General features: G+C 40.8%; 1 pseudogene; it reads right to left on the reverse strand.

Annotated features, from left to right (window-relative positions):
• Positions 1-10775: 10775 nt before the first annotated feature.
• On the reverse strand, positions 10776-10893 carry LOC126177447 (5S ribosomal RNA; annotated as a pseudogene).
• Between the last annotated feature and the right edge of the window lie 1057 nt (positions 10894-11950).

An 11950-nucleotide genomic window follows, 5' to 3' on the forward strand; every position in this document is an offset into this window, starting at 1 on the left:
AAAGGACGAGATTAATTACGATTTCCATGTGCAACGACTTTCCTGGGCTGAAAACCGTAAATTTACAAATTTTTGTTACACCTCAAGCGATAATAACTTAGATTATTCAATGGAAATGACAGGAAAAGTCAAGTGAACTTTGAGGCTTAATTCCGTGCACACCAGGAAGTAACTCGTCCATCACAGAGTTGCCAAACATACCTTGCCTTGTTGCCAAATCTCAGTTACAGTACCAGCAGGAAGAGGACGAACCGATATGGTCTTACAGTGGGCTGGGAAGTGACCAGAGCTGGCCTTTCAAAGACACGGCTGCTACGGCCTGGAATACGTCATGCGTCTGATGATTGTTAACTAAGTAAAATCAAATGTTACGTATCGGTTTTCTTACCAGCTGCTACGTGTTTGAGTCTAAAATAAGGATACAAATTTTTGTGCCTGAGCGACAATCGAAACGCACTCCTATCCTTCTTCTGTATCGTCCACGAATATAGCTTAAGTGTCAATTGCTTACTCACCAACAAAAAGATGTGTGCGTGTTTGACCAGAAATTGTTGGCAACACATGAACAGACATTAAAAATGCACGTTAATTTTCACTAGTATGCCGGTGTGCACGTGATAGGGCTTGAAATGAAATTGTGAATATTTTTGTACTGGATCAGGATGTGGACCCACATACTTACCTTTGGAGGAGACCTAGAGAAGATTACAGTCTTGGAAAAAGGAACGGAATGATTGAACAATACTGTTCCGAGAGATTCAGATCCTCGAAAGAGGAGATACGAATTCGAATCACAGTCCAGCACCAAATTTTTCAACGTCTCTGGTTGAATCAAGTACAAGTAAAATAAGAGCCCTGTTCCTTTAAATGGCTATCGGTTCACAGGATCACAGGACACTTATTCCATCTTTAATTTGAGCTTCTGTATGTCGATAAAATTGGTTCTGACCTGGGAATGCAACTCAGACCGCCCTTAACACGGAATTTGATCCCTTCGTGACAATACAGCTCGACTACTATTTGTTGTTTGTTCAAAACTGAAGATTCCTCAACATCTTCACATATTGCGCGTGAATGGGCTCGAATCCTGGGCACTAAAGTTTTCATTATGTATTATCAAGCTGTAGCAGGAGAACACTTATCTGCTGGTGGATAATAATTTTGATTTTTAATGCATTTTCATTTATTGTCAACACTAACGGTATCTGACGGTTTTGACTCCCAGTGAGACACAGAACTATTTGAGAGATCACTGTAAGTTCAAGGATGTTATTCCGAGCGGCTGGTGGAGAAAAATTCAGTAGCTGACGTCTCTTTGTGTGTAGTCAACAACGATATGCGTAGGGTTCGCTTCCCAGTCAGCACTGAACTCTTCGTCATATTATTTCTAGTTCAAAAATGCTCACATGCCGCTGCTGGTGTAACAAATCCATATTTAACGTTCATTTTCTCTAGAACATGACAGCGATAGGTGCCGGGTTGAAGTCCTGGGAAGGAAAAAATTAATGTTTCGTCTCGTTATTTCAGTTAAAACATGTAGCTACTGCCGAAAAAATCCGATATGTCACAGTTGATTGTGCTTCGATAACAATCCTATTAGGTTCTGGGTTCGAATCCCTGTCCAACACAAAGCTTTACCTCACGGCATTTCAAGTAAGTTACTTGTGAAGAAGCAAACTTTAACTCCTCTCGTAGTTCGTTAACAGGGACAATAGATGCTGGGTAGGAATTCGCGTCCGTTAAAAATGTTTACGTTATGTAATTTAAAGTTGATAACTGCTAACTGATACTGTCTAAAATCGAGGTATATCACTCTCTTAATACCTAGTGAGGAATGACTGTTAGTTTCCGTGTCAGTCGCGAAATCTTAGTCTGCATGACCTGGGTTTGAATCCATGTGCAGAACGAGGCGGTTCGTCGTGTCATTTGAAGTTCATACATATTCTCATCCAGCTGCTCGTGAATAACTTAAACTTTTAATGTAATTTTGTGTTAAATAACAGGTACGGTATGTTACTTTGAAGAGGAAATCATGAATACGACGAACTTACTACGTGTATTAGGTAATGCTGACGTAATAATGAGAGTGGTAACATTTCAGGTATGTCATTTACTGCAGTAAATGTGATCTTACAAGCCTTAAGGACAGTCTTATCTGTGATAAGGTGTTCCCTGATATTTCTTGTATCGTGGTATTACTTTACATCTTGAGTTACTGCGATACAAAACAGTGTTTTCTAGTGGTGACTTGTTGGAACCATTTTCAATAGCCAAACGACTGTACGAAGGAGCGATTAGAGGACCTTCTAGACAGCTGCGTTATTTGGTTTGCCTGAGAATCAGGCGAAATGCAATTCGGGTCGTTCGGATACTTTTGAGCATGACTGTACAAAGAGCAGATCGTATTCTTAAGAAAATCTTTACAAACTGGTGTACCATGACAGAAGAACGTGGAATGTTAAAGGAGGCTAACACAAAAGTAGGCTCAGTATTTGCCACTTTTACTCTGTTTTTAGAAGTCGTTCTAGCAGAATGTATTTCATGAGTAAACTAAATAAGTTCGCTGTGGTAATCTTTACTACTTGCCATCACTGTCGGAAAATGTTTACTGTAGTATTCACTACCATAAACTCAGATTAGGATAGTAATTTAAGTTTCAATCAAAATGTCCAGGATTCACAAAGCTGCTGACGAATCGAGCAACGACGTAATTTTTACGCCAGCGATGTGGTAATAGGGGCCTCCGGTTTTCCCTTTTCACCAGTCGACAGCGTCTCCGTTTGAGACTGGATCTGACAGTAGCAGACAGTTTTTAATTTGGTGGTTCGTGGCCTGCACATCGAGTTTCATTACGTCACTGCAGCCTCTGCCTCTGACAGATTCCAGCGCTGACCGGCTGAGCTGACGGTCGTTCTGGAAATCACTACACTGGAAGGCCGTGGTGTGAATTAAGTGGTCCTTATCTGCTCTGGTGCAGAGACAGTCCGAAATATTTACAGTAAAAGTAGGCAGACTGTCAAGAATTTGCGCTTACTATATTTATGTATATCGTATTTACTTCAGTCTGAGACGTGCCTTATGAAATATGGGGTGTATAAATACCTCCAAGGTTAGGCGTATAAATATGTCCAGCATTGGGGCTACTGCAAGAGTGTTCGTTATCAACAAGCAAATGGAGGCGAATTGAGCTATAGCGTGGATCTGAAGCTGTTTCATTTATTATTCTTATAAGTCCAGGAGAAGAAATGTGACCAGATAGGCTGTCACAAACATAGAAATGTTGGTTGCCGTGTTTCATGCATTTTATCAGCAGCTAAGCTGAGGCATGCACTGGCGTGAACATGATTAAAATCAGGTGGCAATTAAGATCGTAAAAAGAAGTGGAAATATATTTTCGTGACAACCTTCAGCTGGAGTACAACGTAGGAGAAACGCGCAGCGGTAAAACATACCTTTGAAAGAAGTCAACTTAACGACTTATTTTGTTATTTAACTCTTGGATTAGGCAGCGGAAGTTATGAGGCGGAAACGCACGGAGATGGATAAAAATATATATTTTTGGTTAGGTACGGTTAATTTATTTTTATTTTTTTATAATTTTAAATCCACCCCTGCTTCTGGGCCACCAGCGAATACTACTGACATTTGTAGTCGATTTCTGAAACTAGTATGGATTTTGCCATGGTATTCAAGACTAGAGTGGCGTCCACTCTGCCCCTTTGGAGAGAAGTGTGCTAAGCACGTAATACTGCAGTAGTATCATCCAGTGATCCTTCCGGCAAATGTGTGGTGCATTCGCTCTCCAAGTACGTCAGGTACAGTCTTCGTGTGCTGCATAGCTCTGTGCGGCATATCATAAATCCAGTATACAACACGAACACTACCGCGAGGTTATAATTAAAGTGCAACTACTCACAGAGGTCCAGTATGGGTTGTAATTCCCGAATTGCAGCGAAACGTGGTAGATATTCTAAAGTGTTAATGCGAAACCGACTTACACTGGAAAAAATTAGTTCCACTTTTTGCCACCAAGTGCAGGTCTGGCGCTGTGAATGCAAGAAAGACGTATAGAAATGTTTCCATATGTAACGGATTAGGAGCGGGACGTGGGCAGAAAAGGTCAAACCAGAGAGAAAGGCACCCTCGGGTGTAATGTGTGCCTCGTCACTCCATAGAATATTGTCCGGTCACATATCATTATCTCGATCCAGACCAGAAAGGAAAGAGCAAATTCAGAACGTTACTATGGATCATGAGGTTTCAGTTTATGTCTGGATCTTATACTGGTAACGGCGTAAAGCAGACAGCAAAACTTTCCGTGCTGTTGACCATGGGATGGACGATTCTCGTGAGACTGCGCGAGCAGTTGCGCTGTCCGTGACATGTGCTGCATGGTCAATTAGAGCAATGGCAGCCTCGTCAATTGTTTAGCAGAAGAAGAACTTCTTATCCGAGATCTCTATAAAAAACTTTACTGTAGATAACAGGTTTCGGTAAAACTAAGTTACCATCTTCAGACCTTCATAAAGGTTTTTACAAACATCTTGTGTCGGCTACACACAAAAAACTTCCCATTGAATTTCCAGGTACGTAAAACATGAAATGAGCGATGTGTTGGCACCTCAAAATTAAAATTACTATGTACATCCCAATTCGCCAAACAAGACTTTATGTATCTGGAAATTCAATGGAAAGATTTTATATGTAGTTGGCACAAGAGACTATCGTAATAGCTTTGTGAAGATCTGAAAATAGTAACTTAGTTATCTAAAACAAAGTTTTTTATAGCGATATCGACTAAGAAGTTCTTATTCTCCTAAGTAATCCCTACAGAACACTCTTTCGAACTCAACATGAGTAAAATAACCTCGTAAATTATTTCTACTGGCGTAGAACGCATTCCTCTTCCAGGTGTCACACCAAGCTCAGACGTGTTTTCGAACTTCATCATCATCTTCTTTAAAACATTTAATGACATTGGGCATCTCTTCAGCCCTTGCAGTCTGCGATACTTAGTGCAGCACTGTAATTGCTCCGTTTCACATAAGACACGTTCAATAACAGCTCACGGTGTCAAATGACACCATGGATGTCGTACCGTTATACAAACAGTGGACGGCGCCGGATTTGCTACTGAAAGAACTGTTCCACCTGATGCGTAAGATACAGCAGACTTCGAGAAGAATGTAACGATCGCAGTTTCAGGATTGGTGCTGATAGCTTTGATTATTACCAGTCAGTTAGATAAGTAGTGGTTTCCAAATACTGACACAAATTATCCACAGAAGAGTGGGAAAAGCTTGTACAGGCCCATTTCGGGGAAAATCATTTTAGGTTCCAGAGAAATGTAGGAGTACGCAAGACTGTACTGACCTTACGACTTACCTCATACGGTAGGCTGAAGAAACGCAAACATATGTGAACAGCATTTTTAGATGTAAGAAAGCGTTGACTGGAGCACACGCAGTGAAATTCTGTAAGTTTTAGGAGTAAAATACAAGGAGTGAGAACCTATATCTTCAAATTGTGCAAAAACCAGACTGGAGTTATAAGAGTCGAGGGACACGATAGGGTAGCAGTGGCTGAGAAGGGAGTGTGGCATGGTTGCATTTTACACTCAACGTTAATAAATGTGTGGAATGAGAAAGCAGTAAACGAAACCAAGACGAAATTTGGAAAGTTCACGGATAAGAAAAAACAGATTTTCTGGCTGAGAGATGACCTTATAGCTCTTTCGGAGACATCAGAATCAGAAGAGAATCTGAACGGAAATGAGTGTCTTGTAAAGAGTTTATAAGCGAACAAATGTAAAGAAAGGAAATGGAATGTAGTTGAATTAAATCAGACGAGTCTCAAGCAATTAGATTAGGAAATGAGACATTAAAAATAGTAGATAAGTTTTAGTATTTTGGCAGCAAAACATTGTTTGGTGATGGCTGGGGCAGAGAAGGTACAAAACGCACACAGGAAATAGCAATAAAAATATCTGTGGTACAGAGGAATTCGTTAACAACTAATACAAATTTAAGTGTTAAGAGAATTTCTTAAGCTATTTATCTGGAGTGCAGCCCTGTACAGAAGTGAGACGTGAACATTAAGTAGTTTAGACAAAAGGAGAATAGAAGACTTTGAAACCCAATGCTACAGAAGAAGCTGAAAACTAGATGTCGAACAACTGATGTGGAAATACTGAAACGAATTGAGGGGAAAAGAAATTTGAAGCTCAAATTAGATAAAAACTAAAATGAGGGACCGGTTGCTAGGACAAATCCTCTAATATTAAGTCAGTTTGGGAATGGAGGGAAGTGCGCGGCATGAATAAGGGAAACAGTCGCAAACGCATGAAGGGTGCAGTAGTTATTCAGAGTTGAAGAGGTTTTCACAGAATAGACAAGAATAGAGAGTCGCATCAAAAGTCTTCAACTGAAGACTACAAGAACAACGTTTTGACTGTATGACTGAAGAGTCATCTTGGAAGTTTTCCTTCTGGTGTGCTGACACCCATGGGCCAGTAACGATCTACTTGCATGCCAATGATATCTCGTCTGTTCTGTCCTCCTGAACCATTTGTTTAATGGGCCAGCTGGTGGGGAGATGGGAGCGGTAAGATACTGTGAAGTAAAACGACATTTGCCCCAAAAGAGACATTTATTTGAAAACATCAGTTAAAATTAATTATCATAAATTTTAAGATATTCCATTTTGCTTTTTTTATTACAAAACGCTTTCTTATGCCAGAAGAATGAATGACTTTTATAGGTCAAAGAATGTTAAAAAAATTAACGATTAAAAACATTGAAATATCAATAACATAATTAAAGGTAGTATGTAAAGGTGAAATTTATACAGTTATTGTCTTAGTGCCCTTGGTTGAATCTCCATTAGACAAAGAATACTAAAATGAGAAAAAAATACGTTAGACATATTGACGAGCAGCAGCACTCAAGAAGGTTTAAGAATCGCCCCAGATCGAGCAGTGAGCAGTCATACCCAATGACTATAAGAACAAATGGGTGCAATACAACTAAGTACTATTAAGAAAATGGGGCCCTCGGCTATTCCACAAACACGTGTGCTCAAAGTAGTGCACTTAAAACAAAGCCCACACTACGCATTCAAGAATATCTTTTCAACAATCGTAAACTTCAAGAAAATGTCCACATTACATAAAAAAATTTAAAAATAGCAATTATTGGGCAAATAAATTTACACTAAAAACGATTTTTCAGTTTAAGCAATATTTAAACAAATAAACAACAAATTAAAAACATACCAATGACTTAAATCCAGAAATACTCAAGTAGTAAAACCACTTAGCCTCGACCAGTGCACTTAAATAAGGCCAACACGGACGGTTGAGTGGGCTATCAAAAAGAAAGAAAAATCTAGGAAACCTGAGCTTACCCTGCACTGCACACATGTGACAGACACTTGTTAAACACATACATGGTAGATGGCCAGTGCTGCCATTTCACCTTGGCAAAAGAAATCAGTAATGCCACACCCGGTACACTCCCCTTGGAAGTGGGTGCACTTAACCACTGAGAACACGTAGACCGAATCACCAAGCAAGATGCTCACCAATCCATAAGCGTCTGCTGCTCCACTCTGTCCATGTACCCACAGACCAAGCAGCAAAAGCGAACCAAAGACATATTGGAACTCGAGAGTCGCGTTTCTCAGACAAGAGAGCTTAACAGTCGAGGACTCTCTCACAAGACACTGCAATGCTGAGAAATGCTCATCGGGTTACAGTCCCACGGAACGACCATTAGTGCCTGCTCTTCCTTCTCCAGACGGAACTCACCAAGAGCTCAAGCAGCTTGGTGTTAAGTCACCACTGCTGGTGCCCTATTCTGTGTCTTTCGGCGGCTCTACCAATCGGATCGGCCTGCGAAGTCTCAGAATGTGTTACAAGCGCCAAGAGGAAAATAATTTTTTTTTTATCAAGTGGTACGCGAACCTATGACTTTCAGCAATGGATTTCGTTGCCTTAGCAGCATCTTTTTTCTTTTTTTTCTTTTCTTTTTTTGGCTGACTGCCTCACCTGACATTCAGCTTACGCTTTGTTCCTGCTAATTTTTATCGAGAGAGACTTAGGCTGACTACGTTGCTAAATGATGCAGGCATAAGCTGTAAATTCATGAAATTTTGGAAGGTTTCCACTATCAGGCTTCACAAAATTCCTTTTCATTGTTACTCTTAAGTTTTAAAAGCGTTTCGACAGTTAATAAGTAAACCATTTGCGCGAAAAAGTAAGCGAAGTCACTAGTAATTTCAACTAACACTCATGTAATATAAGTAAGCAGACCAGACATTCTGAAATTTGATGATTTTTAAACTCTTAATTTCGTAGAAATAACAGGTATTTTGTGAGAATATTGACCAAAAATGTTTTTTGATGTTATTTTGATCCACAGTAACAACAATACAAACTGTATTTCTAACAAAGGAAAATAGTCCATTATGAGCTCACTTTCCACTCAGATGCGTCCTGGTGATATTTAAGTAAAACATAATCACTAAATCCGCAACTAAAACCAGTCAATAATTCTAAAATTAAAAATTCTAGCTGTAAACAAATCACACAGAATCGAATGAGTGGCCATATCGAAACCTCACTATCTCTCGGTTCAGTTGTCGAAAAATCAGCGGTAGGACAGATCGGTAACAGGTCTCAGAAGCTTACAGAGTAGCAGCTTCGGATAAAGAACCGAAAATGACGTCACTACCGAAGATAGCCTAAAGCTGATCAGTATGAAAGATACAGAATAGGGCCCCTGGTCACGCACAGAGATGCCACGAAGGAGGTTGCTTAGCGATATCCATGGATGTACCCTCGCACTGTCGATGTGGAATCAATGGTGCACATGGCTCAATTTCTGTGTCAATGGCCACAAACCGGAACATGTTAATACTGCAATTATCCAGATGGTCAGATGGGCGCAAAATGTAGTACTGAAACAAAATCTGAAGAATTCAAAGTAATTTTAGTATCCCACCAAAAATTAATTATACTGACATCTGTGAACAATTGCCTCCTATTCTTCCTGATGGTATTCCAATAGCGAGTCAAAAAATCGTGAAGAACTTGGGTGTAACATCGGATAAGCAGATCAGCTGGGCATAAATTACTGCTGCCCCATGCAAGATGACTTTCGCTTGCCTTTATGCCCTCCAGAAATTTCAGAATCAGTTTCTGCAGTACGCGAAATGTAGCTTGTGCAATCGTTCATTCTGCTCAACCTCCACTACACTGTTGTTGTGGCCCCAAGACTAGTTTGATGCCGCTCTCCATGCTGCTCTATCCTGTGTTTGCCTCTTCATCTCCAAATAACTACTGCAAATTACATTCTTCTGAATCCGCTTACTGTATTCATCTCTTGGTCACCCTTTACAATTTTTTCCCCCACACTTCCCTTCAATACTAAACTGGTGATCCTTTGATATCTCGGAATGCGTCCTCAGTCACTCCTTACTTCTAGTCAGCTTACAACATAAATTTCTTTTCACCTAAATTAACTCATTAGCTATGTCTTCTACGCATCTAATCTTCAGTAGTCTACTGTAGCACCACATTTCAAAACCTTATATTCTCTTTTTGTCTAAACCTTTTTGTCGTCCGTGTTTCACTGCCACACATGGCTACACTCCAGACAAATAGCTTCAGAAATACTTCCTAACACTTAAATTTATATTCGATGTTAACAAATTTCTTTTCTTCAGAAATGCTTTTCTTCCCACTGCCAGTCTACGTTTTATATCCTCTGTAGTTTGGTCTCCATTAGTTACTTTAGTACCCGACTAACAAAACGCATCGACTACTTTAAGTGCCTCGTTTCCTAATCTGATTCCCCCAGCATCACCTGAATTTAATTCGACTACATTCCATTATCTTTGTTTTGTATTTGTTGATGTCAATTTTTTATCCCCATTTCAAGACACTACCCATTCCCTTCAACTGCTCTTCCAAGTCCTTTGTTCTCTCTGACAAAATTACAATGTCATCAGTAAATCTCAAAATCTTTCCTTTTCTCCCTAACTTTAATTCCTAGTCCAAATGTTTCTTTGGTTTCCTTTACTCCTTGCTCATGTGCGGACTGAATAACATTTGCGATCGGCTACAACCCTGTCTCAATCTTTTCTCAACCACTGCTACCTTTCCACACACCCCCAACTCTTATAACAGCCGCCTGGTTTCTGTACAAGTTGTAAATAGTCTTTTGCTTCCTGTATTTTACCTTTGCTAACTTCAGAATTTTAAAGAGAATATTCCAGTCAGCAATGTCGAAAGATGCTGTAAGTCCACAGATGCTATAGACGTGGGTTTACTTTCCCTTAACCTGTGTTCTAAGAGATTTTTTGCTACGTAATCCACACTAATTGTGCAGTGAAAACTCTAAGAATGTCAGCAATAACGATGTATGCTTCTGTGCGTTACGTCTGCAGCATCTGTTTGACCTCTGGAGTATCTTGTACTTCTAGTTAGGATGTTGTGGCCTGACAACTTACACAGTTACCATACGTTACTTCTAATTTATAGGCAGCTTAGTGTTTATGCATACCAATACCTCAAATAAACCACTCCGTCTTCAGGCCACAAGTGGCCCATCGGGACCGCCGTGTCATCCTCAGCTGAGGATGCGGATAGGAGGGGCGCGTGGTCAGCACACCGCTCTCCCGGTCGTTATGATGGTTTTCTTTGACCGGAGCCGCTACTATTCGGTCGAGTAGCTCCTTAATTGACATCACGAGGCCGAGTGCACCCCGAAAAATGACAACAGCACATGGCGGCCTGGATGGTCACCCATCAAAGTGCCTGCCATGCCCGACAGCGCTTAACTTCGGCGATCTCACGGGAACCGGTGTATCCACTGCGGCAAGGCCGTTGACATACCAATACCTCAAGATCAGAAATAAAGTACCTGTTGTCTCATCATAATCGCAACACGAGATATTATTTATTAGTATCCTAGCGATGCACATACATAAATAAAAAAAAATCCCAAACTACTTATTTTTTTGCTGCTTTCCGCCTCTGGAACAAGCTACCCTGCACATTGTACACAAAGCATTTCGGTGTCGCGCCTGCCTCAGTTCACGACCACTTGTTCGGCGATCACTGTTTTTACCGAAATACAGGATACTTCAACAGCATTGCGACCAGGGGACTACGTGACATCTGCTTGCCATAACGATCGATCCTGGTGTATATCATTTACATCCCGATGTAAAGTCACGTCGGAGGCCAGCGACCTTAACGAATACAGGGTGTTACAAAAAGGTACGGCCAAACTTTCAGGAAACATTCCTCACACACAAAGAAAGAAAATATGTTATGTGGACATGTGTCCGGAAACGCTTACTTTCCATGTTAGAGCACATTTTATTACTTCTCTTCAAATCACATTAATCATGCAATGGAAACATACAGCAACAGAACTTACCAGCGTGACTTCAAACGCTTTGTTACAGGAAATGTTCAAAATGTCCTCCGTTAGCGAGGATACATGCATCCACCCTCCGTCGCATGGAATCCCTGATGCGCTTATGCAGCGCTTGAGAATGGCGTATTGTATCACAGCCGTCCACAATACGAACACGAAGAGTCTCTACATTTGGTACCGGGGTTGCGTAGACAAGAGCTTTCAAATGCCCCCATAAACGAAAGTCAAGAGGGTTGAGGTCAGGAGAGCGTGGAGGCCATGGAATTGGTCCGCCTCTACCAATCCATCGGTCACCGAATCTGTTGTTGAGAAGCGTACGAACACTTCGACTGAAATGTGCGGGAACTCCATCGCGCATGAACCACATGTTGTGTCGTACTTGTAAAGGCACATGTTCTGGCAGTACAGGTAGGGTATCCCGTATGAAATCACGATAACGTGCTCCATTGAGCGTAGGTGGACGAAAGAAAAGATGTTATGTGGACATGTGTCCGGAAACGCTT

This window comes from Schistocerca cancellata, chromosome 3 (genome assembly GCF_023864275.1).
Source record: "Schistocerca cancellata isolate TAMUIC-IGC-003103 chromosome 3, iqSchCanc2.1, whole genome shotgun sequence".
NCBI classification, from domain to species: domain Eukaryota; kingdom Metazoa; phylum Arthropoda; class Insecta; order Orthoptera; family Acrididae; genus Schistocerca; species Schistocerca cancellata.